The sequence below is a fragment of the Manacus vitellinus genome, unplaced genomic scaffold (genome assembly GCF_001715985.3).
Source record: "Manacus vitellinus isolate BGI_N305 unplaced genomic scaffold, ASM171598v3 scaffold_11_pilon, whole genome shotgun sequence".
Classification (NCBI taxonomy): Eukaryota; Metazoa; Chordata; class Aves; order Passeriformes; family Pipridae; genus Manacus; species Manacus vitellinus.
Genome location: NW_021938895.1, coordinates 13,253,065 through 13,267,412, shown reverse-complemented (window position 1 = coordinate 13,267,412; position 14,348 = coordinate 13,253,065).

Sequence of the window (14,348 nt, the reverse complement as noted above, 5' to 3'; positions counted from 1 at the left end):
ACAGATCATTCAAACGTAATGTTAATCAATTAACATGGTGCACATATGAACATAAAAGTCAACCCGTGTAGAGCAACTGTTTAAACAGGCCTTTGAAAAAGAGGAAGTAGGAATTGTCAATGCACCAGGTGGTTGGTACACTATCAGCTCAAGTGAGATATCCATTCTACTGAATACTGTAGACAGAAGGGGTCCTTCGGTGTCCAGCTCTTTTCACTCCAGGACTTGGTACGAGTCAGGTTGAGACACTCCTCCACAAAGACAAATAACAGAAAGCTTTTCTAAGATTTTGCAGAATTTTTTTCTTGGAGTGTTACAGAACACTATGCACAAAATGGGTTTTCTTTCCTCAGAGGTTAAGTTTTTGATAAGGTAAGGCATTGACAGTAGTAGATGGCTACAAAAACAAACCCAGTGTGTAATCTGTTATATGCATTTCAGAAACTGAAAGAACACAGCAGGTTCTAAAAGATTGTTATACACTGTCCAGAGGACTGAACTCAAGTGAAAAAGCTGCATTAAAACTTTTAAGTCCTCCTTTGAACCATCAGCACAAGGTATTTTTGTTGAAAAAGTTGAATTGATACAGGTGGCTAACAGTGACCTGCTTGATTTTATGCAAAACAGTTACGGTCAAGTGTTTTCAATTTACCCCTTATAAAAAATGGGATTTTTTAAAAAGTTATCTTGTTACTTATAGTGCTATAATAACTTCACAATCCATTCAGGAATAACAGTCTACCGGCCTGTAGTAAATTAATTTACTAAACAATAAGTCAGAAGAGTTGATTGTCTGTCTCTTTCGACTCTCAAGCACCTGGTGTTCTCATGTCTCTAAAATATCCCTTTGGAAGGAAGGAGGAAAGGAAGGAAGGAGGGAAGGAAGGAAGGAAAAGTTTATTTCCCAAGATTCCTTTAAGTGAGTGAAGATCAAAATCCTGACCCCACAAAAGTTGATGATGAAGTAATGGACTCCACCGCCTTCAGCAGTGTTCCTTAATAAATTTTTAACAAATTATTGATTCAGACCAGTTCTTACTGAAAACGTCCAGGAGCCAAATCAGGCTCCATATCCTTTTCCTTTGCATTTCCCTCATTTAATATGACTATTTAATGTAAATAAAGTATTTAATTTTTCATTATTTTTCCTTACTTTACCTAATAATTCTGAGTGAGTATATGATTAATGATTCTGAGTATGTGTGGTGGAAAGATGATGACCTTGTCCTTTTTCTGTCTTTTCTTTCAATAAAACTTCATTTTTGTAAAAAATTATCTCTGAGTTAATATTTTTCCAACATTTTAGAATATTTATTCTAGATACTTATAAAAAAAAATCTTTTAGTTCTAAACCAGACAAATCTATTGTTCATTGTTATAACATTAAACAACTTTGCCTAGCTACCAACTGCTCTCAGTACAGCTGTCAATATGGCCAACAGCCTTATTCAAGACCATTAAAATAAAAAAGCACCTATTTTCTGCTACAAGCTACCACCTTCCCCCCAAGATGATGTGCAAAATGGACATGGAGTACCATTTACAGGATTAACATTACCCAGTGTTTACAGCTAATGGATTTGTGTTACTGCTTCATTTTACAAGGCCCCTTTTCATCTTTTAATTTATCCTCAGGTCTGCTGCTTTATTTTTGTTCCATCAACCTCATAAAAGCCATTATCTTTCCATTAGCAAATCTGCTAAATAACTCTTCATACGCTCTTTGATCTGTCCAGCAGCCGTTTGCATTCTTTGCAGTGAGTTTTTCAATTACACTCAAGAATTTTAAAATACAAGTTTGCTGAGAGCTACTTCACACACGGTGGTACATTTAATTAACGTAGGATGGAAAAAGATTTGCAACCATGTTCCTGCTCTTTGCTGCCATAACAACTCCTGGTTTCTTTCTCTTTTATGCAAATCAGGTCACAGACATTTATGTCAGTGAAAATGCTGTAAAATTTTTTACGCAATATTGGACCAAATATATTTCTCAAAATCTGAATGAAAATAATTATGCTTTATTTTGCATTTGGTGGTTTATTAGAAAAACTCTTTTTCTGGATACCAGATCTTGAAAGTTCTTTCTGAGGGAGTTTGCTTGATTTCACGTGTCACATTCCTTTTATTTATTCCTTTCTTTTAATATTATTCTGACTAGAAAATGTGGACTGTAACTCCTTTCTGAAAGTATATTTATTTTGTACCAATTGTGTGACACGGTGTTGTGTAGTTGTATTCAACAACGGTTTAGGAAAGAATTCTTAAGGATCAATCTGTACATTAAAATATACCAGTATTGCTATAGCACTGAACTGCCCCCTGGATTATGACACATACTAGTGAAAATAAACTTTCTCTTGTGTCACTTATCTCAGACGTCAAAACACCTTATTTTCTATGTGGTTTGCAAATAGGTCATGCTATGACTCTGTGTTCTGCAGAGACATTTAGTGACACAGAAATGAATGTATCGGAGGATATCTTATTTTCTCCTTCATGCCTTCGTGCCAGGAGAGAAGAATGTTCAGTGGGATTGGATTGTCTTTCTCAGAAACTAGTATTCTTCTTTCTAATAAGACTAAAAATCACACTTTTAGTAACACATTATCTGGCATCCTAATTTTGGAAAAAAAAAGGGGTGCCCTTAGAGAGTTCAAAATGCTGAACAGTTTTTTTAAACTCTTTCTTTAACTGCACAAGATCCTTGATACATAGTGGATTTCTAGAAAAACAACTAGAGATCTCTCATCTGACCAGCAGTTTATTGTTCTTCATGAGTTTTATCATGATTCTTCTTTTATCTGGAAAATAGTCATAAATACCTCACTTTTATTCTCAGAGGGAACAGTAGTCTACCATGCTTGTTTCTTCAAGCAGTCTTATAGAGGCAGTAGAAGAAAGAGGAAGGGAACTTGTCAGGATGTGTGTTCATGACCATGAATAGCTGATCAGGGACTGCAATGTGTGGAGGAAGTCCAAACTCTTTGCGGAAGAGCATGAAGGAAAGTTGGACCACATGTGGGACTTTGGTAGAGCATTTAGGATTGAAGTAAGCTGTCATTAGAGAGTAAAGCACCAGTGGATATAACCTGCAGGATTAAGTTTGATTTTCACAACTGATATATTATTGTTACACATTTCAGATCACTTATCCATAATAAGTTCAAGATGTTTTCCTGAGGAGTAGAGTGATATGATTCTCCTTTCATAGTTTTCCAAAAAACCTTTCCTTATTTGTAACACTGAATTTAAATGCAGTGAATGCTACTTTATGATAATAAGTTTATTTCCTATGTGATCCACTACATATTTTGTGTGTGTCTGCTACTCTATTTTCTCATGTAGGGATGTAAAAGAGAAAATTGTTAAAGGCCACAGACTGCCATGTGGGTTATTCTGTCTTCAGCGATGTCCAAGTATTACTTGTGTTCAAGGCAGTTCTGCTCTGAGCATGCTAAATAATAAAAGCAATTCAGAATAGAGATCAATTTTTGATCAGTGACATTTGGGCCAAAAAGTGCCTCAGTCCAATTCCCATCTCGACACTAACCATAGCTGGTGGTAAATTAACTTCCGTATTAAAATAGTCCCAGTACACTTAGTACTTGAATATACATCCTTGATGGCAACAGCTCTTTGAGCCCATGCACTTCACTGCTTCTAAAAGAAACTTCACTTTACTGCTGCCAAATCAGGAGAAATCACGTTGGTCACGTTTGGCAAACCATTGAATTGTTAAGAAGTGTTGAAAGTAACATCCATGACTTGAACCACCCCAGCTACAGCTCAACAGAGCTCCCTGTAATTGATATCAGGAGTGCAGGCCACAAAGATGGAACAACATGACAGATGAATAATAAGCATTTTGAACTTTCTTGTGACCTTTTCTGCCTCAGAAATGATTGCTTTTCTGAGATAAAGTTGCCAAAAATTGTTTATGAGCATGTTCTTCAACCTCTCTGTCATTTCACTTTACCATTAGCTCAATTCAGCAAAGAAGTTACAGCTTGTGATCCAATTCATGTGAGAGCTGCTGATACAGAACTTACTCTTTTTTTTTTTTTCCTTTTCAGGAAGTATTTACTGCAAAATAAATAAATCCCAGAATCGGTTCAAGAACAGAAGTGTTTGAAAGTCCTCCATTATCTTGGAGTCTTTTGCTGTGGTTTCCCCTCTTCTGAAAGCAGAGCAAAATCCATCACTCTATTTGTCTTGTCTTTTCAATACCTTGAAACCCCTTAGGGCCATTCAAAAGGCCTACATGTTTTGGTTACATTCACATTGACATGTCTAGAGTGTCATTTTGGTTTTTACCTTCCACAAAATTTATGTGTGCTGTCACTGGTCTTGATCCATTTCCTCTGAGGTCCACAGGAGCTGCATCAAAGCCCTGCTTTGAAGGCTGTGAATGAAATTCTGGAAAAATAGTGGCAGCATTTTCCATTTCTTCTGTTTTCTAAAGAAGTTCTCTCCTTTGTATCTGCGAGGATTTTAGGATGCCCCAGTGGTGAGATCTGTTGTGAAATTTTTTTTAACTGTTGTTGATGTGAAATGAATGGAGCAGAGTAGAGGGTATTGTTTCTGCTGCTGAAACTTTGAGACAGAATGTGTATTTACAATCAATAGGCAAGACTACAATGAAAACCTACTGTGATAATTTAAGAGTCCTCCCATGGTACATGCTAGTTTAATTCTGATCAATGGTAAATGATTTACTACTCTATCCTTTTGACACCAGGTAGAGGTAGGTTTTAGTTGCTTACAAAATAACAAACATCCCTTTTTCACCCCCATCCTTCTTTCAAATACTTGTGGTTTTGCTTCAAGAATGTGATTGTTGTCCCAATCCTACATGCTGTATGCTTTCTGTTTGAACTCTCAGTTCTACACTGAATGCTGAACTAAGCAGTAGATCAAAATGTTTACTAATGTTTGTCCTAGGGAGATTTCTGAGAATCAGTGATGATTCAGGAAAAATATTACTTTGATAGCTACTGAAGGTATCCCTCTCTGGGGTTGTTAAATCTTTTAATGGTTATATTTGCCATACTGGAATATTCATGAAAATGTCCTATATCTTCTTCTAGAAACTACTCTAGTTCATCACGAGGGAATAAAAGAAGGCATTCATATTTATATCCATGCAAGACTTGTCAGTTTATTAAAACTCTCAGAATTCTCACTAGAAAAAACTTCCTTATTTACAGTGAGTTCATGAGCTCATTATGATGCTCTCAGTTTTGTACACAAATAATTAAAAATTCAATGAAAAGACAAATGATGGACATGGAATGCATTCTTTGTCTTGTTCAGAAGTGAAAATACCACAAGTTTCTATCATACATGGAATAATTGAAAGAGAGATTTACATCTCTATGCATGTTTGAAAAAAACCCGAACAAGTAATGTCCTGATTTGAGAGCTCCAAAATCCAATTCCGGAGTCCAAGCCCCCCTCCCACATCTCAATCCAGTGTGAGATGAGTTTTCCAGACACAACACAAGACTCAGTATGGGGGGAAGGGAATTATATTACAATGCACTATACAAATAAATATTATAATACATCATATACATAATCTTAACTCTCTCTCCTATGATAAATCAGTATTTACAATGGATCAGATCTCTTCTCCCCCCGGTTAAAGTCCAGAAGGGAAAAGGAAAGTTCTTTCCACTCTCAGAACAGCAGTCTCTCTAGGGCAGTAGTCTCTCTTCTTCCATGCAGCAGCTGTAGCTGGATCTCTTTCCATTACACACGAGTAGGGGGTCTCCAAGCCCCTCTCAACCCTTCGACTCCAAGCGAGGGTCTTTCTCTTCCGTGGACTGCGTAGCAGGGACAAGGCTCGGCTCACCACGTCATATCATGGGTTGTAAGACATCCCATGAAGGTCCCTTCCTCGAGGGGTCAAGTTCCCTTGAGTCAGAACGTCTCGGGCAGCTTTCAATTGAAAACTTTTGCCTCAAGAGTTCTATCAGAGCTCCTGTGCTCTGTCTCAGGTTGCTAGCTTAGCAGCAACAGCAGGGGGGGTGAGGCCCTCCTCCACATTCTTTCTGGCCGTCTCAGTCCAGCTTTCCAGAACGCCTGAGCTTCTTAGCTCCTCTCTTCGGTGCATGCTGCACTCTAAGATTACTCTCAAATAGGAGTCCATCTCCTCCTCCTCTCCAGGAGGTCTCAGAGGGGTTTGGGGAGTTTGTTTTAGTTCTTACCCCAAACTCTGTCCTGTAGAGTTTAGTTCTCTCTCTCTGCTTGCAGGAGTTCTCTCTGTGTTGCTGCATGCTTGTTCCTTATCTCTTGACTCTCAGCCACTGTTCTCCAGTCAGTGCTGTTTCTGCCGCTGCTCCTTCTGCCCACTCACGGTGGAGAAAAAACTTTCAGCTTCTTAGCTACAGATACTTGGCCCAGTCTAACACTGTTCCAAGTTCCTGCAGCCCCCCAGCCGGGACTGGGGGGGGGCTGGCCCCCAACGGGGCTCCGAGCCCCTCAGCCAGTGGCTTTCACAACATGGCCACTCTCCTCCAACAACAACTACCCCCTTCTTTTCCAGTCTGGTGTGATATGTTTATATTTCACAGGAGCGCTCATTGGTTCAACCCCAAGGGTCAGCACCCCTTTGGGGGTTACCATTTTTTTAACTCCAGGGGGAAAACTTTTTTTCTTCCACCACAAGTAGATACATGAATGAAAGCAAAGAATTATACAAGTCAGAGTACATGAACATTTATTTGTCATCTTAGATACACTGTGAAACTGAAAGCCTATTCATGACTGCTCAGGACTGAGTCCATATCATCAGGATATGGGATGAAATGAGCAGAACTCTTGTGATGCTATGCAAGACAGGACCCAATGCTGGCCATGGCAAAGGAGGTGAAGTCCCCTGCTTTTACAGAAGTGTACTACTCTTTTCCCTAAATACTTTGCTGCTTGTGCTTTGATGTTCCACTGTAAATTTTCCGAATGCTGTTGAAGTGCAACCATTTGATATATTTAGTCAAGAAAGGAGACTTCATTCTGCACATAGATTTAAATATATGATGGACTTTGAGATCAAGCAACTAGGTAGCTGTACATAAATCAGGTAAAGAACTGCAGCTGGGTGGTGTTGAGTGAGGAACTCGAGTATGGATTCAGAAGAGGGTTTATTTCAGGGACATCTGGGGGCTTCCATTCAATAGTTGGAAATAAATAATCATGTGAAAGTGGTTACAAAAGAGTGCTAATGCAGCAAAAACGAAGAGGAAATATTCAGCCAGACAATGTGACATACTGATTTATAAGTCACTTTAGTGGACTGAAGGTCCAATTTCACTACATAGTTCAGCATATAGTGAGCAACATCCAGAACAGGCAGCTTCATCTGTGTGCTCCACTGACTTCTGTTGTGTTTACTTTTGTATTCCTCCCCATAAAAAAGTGGCTCATGGATCTTAACCAGCAGAAAAGTAATCTTAGAGATGTCTTTTCTCTTGGTTTCTTTTCTTGAAATAATTCATCTTGGGATCAGAAAAGCACCATTGACGACCTCAGTGAGGATGATGATCATGGTGAGTGATACCACTTGTCTAAGCAGTAGTTTCTGCTCAATTGTATATCCAAAACTACACCCTAATTTTCTGCATTTTTTTGGTGTAATCCCTGGTACTCATTATCATTTTTTGAATGGAGAATTATTAAAACATTTCCAGAAAATACTAACTTTTATCCTTCTTTGTTCCTGGTGTCATAAAGGATATTATAACTATATGATTATTGTCTTAGGTGGTGCCTAAAAGCATTTAACATTGACAAATTCCTCCGAAATCCAGGTTACTCAGCTACTGCTATTCAGCTCACTGCAGGACACAGGAAAAAGTAAAGGAAAGATGATAACATTCAAAAAGAGAAATGGTTTCTGTAAGCTCAAGCAATTCTATATACAGCTTATACTTACCTCCTTTAGCACTTTTATAGAGCTTTTTTGCTCTCAACATTGAAATTGTTGCCATAATCTTTTTCCTGTTTTTCACAGCGGGCCTACATAATCCCTCCTGCTGTCTGCAAAGAGTTACCAAATTGGACCCATTACATTGTTCCTGTGCGCAGAATGACACGCAATCAGTAAAAATTCCTTTTGTTTATACCGCTAATAACAGATGTTGCTTTGCTACATCACACATGCTGTTTAATATTATCAAAACAATTATTCATTTATTCATATTTGCGCAGTGTGTGCAAGCTGGCATTACAGATCTTGCAGACATTGCCCTCATGAATGCATAAACAAAAATGTGTGTCATATATAATAAATTACCCCCATTCTCATCACCATTTTTAATCTTATATCTAAAAATTTGATGATAACTATTGCTTGCACGTGGACAAAAGGGTGACAGACAAAACTCTGGACATGTGGAAAAGCTACTGAAATAGTGAAGGGTCCCTTCCTACAGGGAGCTGTTGTATATACAGGAAAAGAAGTAAACTTCGCTTTGTCAGGGTCCAGGGACAAGTACTCTGGTGCTAGATCATGCTTCTTCCCTTTATCCCTGCAGTCCTCCTCCAAAAGAAAAACACAAGGAAGAAAAACAGTTCAAGAGCTGGTTTGATTCCTTTTGATTGAATTAACAAGGGTTCATTTTAATTGAATTAACTAGTGGGGTAACAGCATGACTGAATTTTAAAGTATAATTAAAGGATTCATCTTCTACTTAATGACAATGGGATAGAAAATTACCTCAGAACAGACGCTACACAAGTTGTCTGTTTCCCCATTATAGATGTGCTTTGTCAGGTAACATGGCCATTAAAACTTTTTTTATACAAGATGCAATGTTTGGAAAAAAAAGTACCAGTTTAAAGGAAATCTGTTTATGCACTTGTAACCTTCAAATATTTACATTGCTTATGATTAATGTTATCATTTACTCTCATTAAGATGTAGGACCTCTTGGTTTTTTAAAATAAGCTAATAGGGTATTTTTTTCAAATAAAACCACTCTTTTTTGCACATACAAATGTAACCTTCTTGAAGTAGTGTGTTTATGTTCCTGAAAGTATGTTTGTATTCTAAAGAAGTATAATATGTTCTTCATTTGCTTGGCAGAAATCAGATTTTCATATTAGTGAGGTAAAACAATATTTTAGATTCCCTCTTCTTTCAGCATCACTTTCATTGGAAAATGGGATGAACTGATCCTTACAGGCTTACAGTAGTTAAATAGAAATTGAAGAAATTTATCCCTAAAGAAAATGGTTTGAAGTGAGCAGAATATGCCTCTCAGGCCTGAAGGTAACAGCTTTTCCTAGAAGTATATTCAGAAAATAATTATCAGATATCTGATACAATCTTACACACCTGTAAGCCAGCAGTCAGCAGGATTATCATTAACCTTCATAGCTGTACGACCTAGTGCAAGGTGGATAGACATGACTAAGGGGAGAACCAAACAATTTCTATCTTCCTGTTTCTTTGGAGTTTGTCTTGCGGAATCTGGATTCTCTGTTGAGTATATTATTGGAAATAATGGTTTGACTACAGATTTGTTTTCAGTTTCTTTCTTTTGTGGTTTTTTTTTTTTTGGTGTTCACTACTAATGCTTTTTCTTCACTGAGTTGTTCACTCTTGTGGGAATACTCAGTAGAAACGCGATCTGTCACATTACATTAGACCTGTGGCTGTTCTAGATCAGTGCCTTTCCTCTGACAGTGACAAGTCTTAAGGTCTGTAGGTGTCTAGATCTCTGGTGTCTGGAATCATATGAGACACCTGTAAGTAAAACATACCCAGGTATTCTTCACAAGAATGCCAAGGCAGCGTAAGGATTCAAAAAAGGCGTATTTTGGATGCAAGGACCATTTTTTACAATGCAGTTTGTGTTGGATCTTCAGGGGCAAAAAGGCAATGCCCCTCCTCCTCCAAGGCTTTTTATATCTTCTCTTGTTATGTGTGGGGGGGCGTGGGGGAGTGTGGAAAGCATTGAAACTGCCTTTGAGAAAGAGCCACCACTGAGGCAGAACGCCTTCCTAGCAAAACGAGTTCTAACTTTCCATTACAAGTTCTGCTGGAAATGTATCTATTACTACACACCATACTGTATTCAGGATATCACGATGTGGCCAATATGACATAGTATATCCTTGGTATCTTAAGTTGCATTAGATGTATATGCATGCTTAGACACAGATGACTGAATCAAAGCCCAAATATCACCAAAAAAAGCAAATCTGAAATGTGAGTGCAAATAGTTCCAAGTGCTATTATTATACAATTCATCACACATTCACTCCAAAAGCTTTCAAGTCTTCTGAGTTTCAATCGTCAGACATCCTCCGAAAATAACTTCCACAATGTAATCACAGGTTGAGTAGAAATTATGTTTATTTCTTTAGAAACATTTACTTTCAATGTGTTGAAGGGTGATTTCCTGTAAAGTCTACTTTCTCAATTCAATCTTATTTCATGCACTTTTATCATGTTCCCCTTTAATCATTTAACATAATAATCTTTTAGTCTTTGAAGCAGAGATTTTTTTCCATACCAATAACTTGTTCTTATCTATCTTCACGCAACCTGTCTATTTTTGCAGTATGCTTTCCCTGATAAGATACCAGTCTAAAGCAAGAAGTATCAGTGACAATATAAAAGAAATTTTCTGTATTAGTTACAATCCAATTTTTTATGCACCTCAGGAACTTATTTGCTTCCTTTCAGAACGGCAGTACATGAAGTGAAAGTTCACGGCGAATAGTCTAGAATATTTTCCTTCTCCCTTTCCTGTGAAACATTTGAGCAGTCTGCATTTTTATGTTATATATCACTAACACACAATACTACTTAACCCATTGTTAAAGACAAGTTCATACATTTAACATTATTTACATAGCTATATTCTTCAAGTGGCTTTCCGGTAATCTACAGGAATGTCTACCATTGTGTTGACCATTTTTGCAGCTTGACTCAGTCCTTTTTAAGTTCTGTTCTGACCTCTCCAGATTTAACCAAATGTAACTGTGGCTTGGGTTATTCATACATTTTTTTAATTCATTATTCACTTTATCGTTTGTAGATCATCATAAATATATTAAACAGTGATCCTTATACAGAAACTTTACAAACCCATCTGTTAACCTTTCAGCATGATGAAAAATGACCGTGGATTTACTATTTCTATCTCCTGGTTGGTTTTTTGTGCATGAATGAAGCACAGAATTCTTGATAGTTCAGATTATTTCATATAGGCATAAATAAAGCTTTTATTATGTACCGAGAGATAGCAAGCAGTTCAGGTATGATGTACCGGGCAGACTTGTCAAAACCCAGTTGCATAACTTATTAACACAAAATAAAGTACCTAAACCACCCCTTATCAAAGCATTTGTGAAATGGTCTGTGATTATACATATGGTGTTTTGGGGAGAAAACCAAGCAAATATCTACTGATGTATACTTTTACATTGTAGTGTATGTTATTAGTGTATTGAATGAGTTGGATGCAGTTTCTCTTATCATAACTGAGAAAAAATACCTGAGGGACTGAATCTTCCAAAAAGCTTGAGAGACTGTCCACCTAGTAGTGGCATTTCTGCATATAAATTTGCTAACATATGTCCCCATCTTAGCTTTTCCATTTTCAGGACGATTACTACGATTTCGATCTTTATTTATTTTCAATTAATATAGTGTGGGAAATTTGCAATACTGTTGCAAAACTCAGCATTCAATCTACCTCTGAGCTAAGTCAGATTCCTGTTTAAGGACTTGGATTTTGGGTGCTAAATGTCTTCCTATTGATGTAGAGCATCCTTATTGCTATTTTTTTCCATTATGAGAATGGAAAGAACCTGAAATCCTTTAAGGTTAGTTCCTGTGTGTTTCCCACTTGTCAAATGTAGTTCATTGACTATGTTTCTATATAATGGCTTTTTACAATATGAGATAGCATATGTCAAATACATTTATTGACAATTACGTATCAATTAACAAAAGAGTCAAGCTAGTATTTTAAGCATCAATAAACTATAGAAGTTCACAGACATATAAATTTAAACTAAAGAAATGATTGGTTAAGCAAACATTGTCAAATGATAGGGCTGCTTCAGTACACAGTTTAAATAAAATACATATGTCTGTGAAAGATAACACAGATGAGGGGGTTATCAAATTTCCAACTCTGAGAAATGGCTATAATAATAGTGATACTGTTCCACATGCTCCAGAGATCTGTATGCACAACAGTCTTTAAAGGTGAGGAAGTATTGCTATAGTCATACTACAGTCAGGGAAACTGAGTCACAAAAAGGTTAAATAAATGTTGCTCCAGGTTAATCATGAAGTCAGTACAGAGCTTCAAACAAAGAAATTCCCTGGGTCACTCACTGAGGTGCACATCAAGTTTAAGCACAGCAGCTGCTGTACCCATGCCCTGTCTGTGCACACCACTGCCTGCCCAGACCTCAGGAGGTCAGCAGCGGCTCAGAAGAGTGAGGATTGAGGTGCCTTCAAAGCAGCAGAATTCCTGGCCCTTGTAACAGCCCAGATTTTGTAAATATGCTCACAACCTTCCAACCACTGGAAGCTTTGGTGCTGCTAAGTCCAGGCCCTGCATATGCAGGGCTACTTGCATAAGCAAGTGCTACTTGCACTACTTGCATCAGGCTCATAAGAACCAGGGTGATAAAACAGCCAACAGGTAAGCATGCTGCTGGAATTCATCCTGCTTAGGACAGACTTGAACAAGGAGCCCTTGTTTCTACTGAGGGAACAACGTTTTTACATTAAGATCTGTGTCAAAGAACGATATATTACAAATGTCTGACCTTCTGAAGGATTGTCCCACTTTTCCCCGACTTCAGCCAGATTTACCTCAAACTAAAAATATTTGAATTTGCCCCATTAAGCTTGTGTTACTGTATTTCCTATCTCTTCCAGAAGGTTTAATTCCATTAGTACCTCACTGCCAGCAAACTAAAAAGCTCTTCCATCCAATAAAATGAGCACTTCATAATAAACAATCTTCTAATGTCCACCTCCATCATGGCACCTTCTGTCAAGTACTGACTGATACATACTAAAAATGTACCCAATCAAAACTTCACCTTAGAAAAGATTATGAGATGCAAATTTTGATCACGGTGTGTATCTGAACTTAAAATTTGCCTCATTATGTAGTTTTAGTTTGAATTTTTTTCCAATTAAAATGTTACAGACACCTTTCTAAATGACACATTTTATTCCTGTTTGCATAAAAGACTATCCTGCTTACAGGAAACCAGTTGTTCATTTAATGTTGATATTACTGATTTTTTTTCATCATGGGACCATGCAGATAGGAGTACAAGGTCAGACCAACTCTAAAACTCTAGTTACCATGACTTGTTAACAGCAGCCGCTGATATAGATCTTTCACAAAGCTGATCCATGTTTGCTGCCACTGCTAAGACATTTCTATTGTAACAAGACTCTCAGACCCAAAATCAAAGGTCAGTTTTTCAGCACACTTCATCCAGTTCCCATAATTAAAAGCATTCATTAAACTCTTTGGTTAATGTACCTGTGTTTTTATTTGAGAACTCATTAACTATTGTATGCATCAAAAGAAATTTTTAGAATTGCAGGAAAACTGCCTTACTATGTAGATATATGGGAATTAGCTTTAAATGAAAGAAAATAATAAATAATTTTTTTTGAGGGGTGAGATTCATACAGTCAGGACCCTGGCAATGACAGAAGAACTGGCCAAAGCCAGAAAATTAACAATTGCTTGGTAGGTTTTATCTCATGGGGATAATTTCTTAGTCAAGTTTCCTATATCGGGAGAATAAACAGCAAGAATTTGTTTTCGTCTCTGGAGATTTCTTTTGTAGAATTCAGAAAGTATTCCTGGAGATTACAAATAACATAAAATGAAAAGAACTGCTATTTTGTTGAGGACTATAATATTTATCTTGTTTTCAATCAATATATGAGGGCGTCTGTAGTGATGGGTCAGCTCGTGCCCTTCTGGTCAGACCTATCTCTTCTGCTGGGGTCCTCAGTAGGGGAACATTGGCCAAGCAGTTCAAGTCCCTCGATGAGCGTTTTTTGACAAGTTGGTAGAACCCAAAATGTTCTAATATTATATTTCTAAAAATACTTTAATGTGAAGGAGCAAGATTCAGGATGGGAACAGTTCCAGGCATGGAGGAAGATATACAGCAATTGACAGGACTTTATTATACAGACTTTACAGTTTTTATGTGCTTATAAATATACACATAGTATGTTGCCCCTATATTTATAGTTCCCAGGCATGCCTGCCTCCCTGCTTCCCTGCTCCCCTCTCTGATTGGCCGGAGAAGCTGCAGAGAGGACACAGCCACCATCT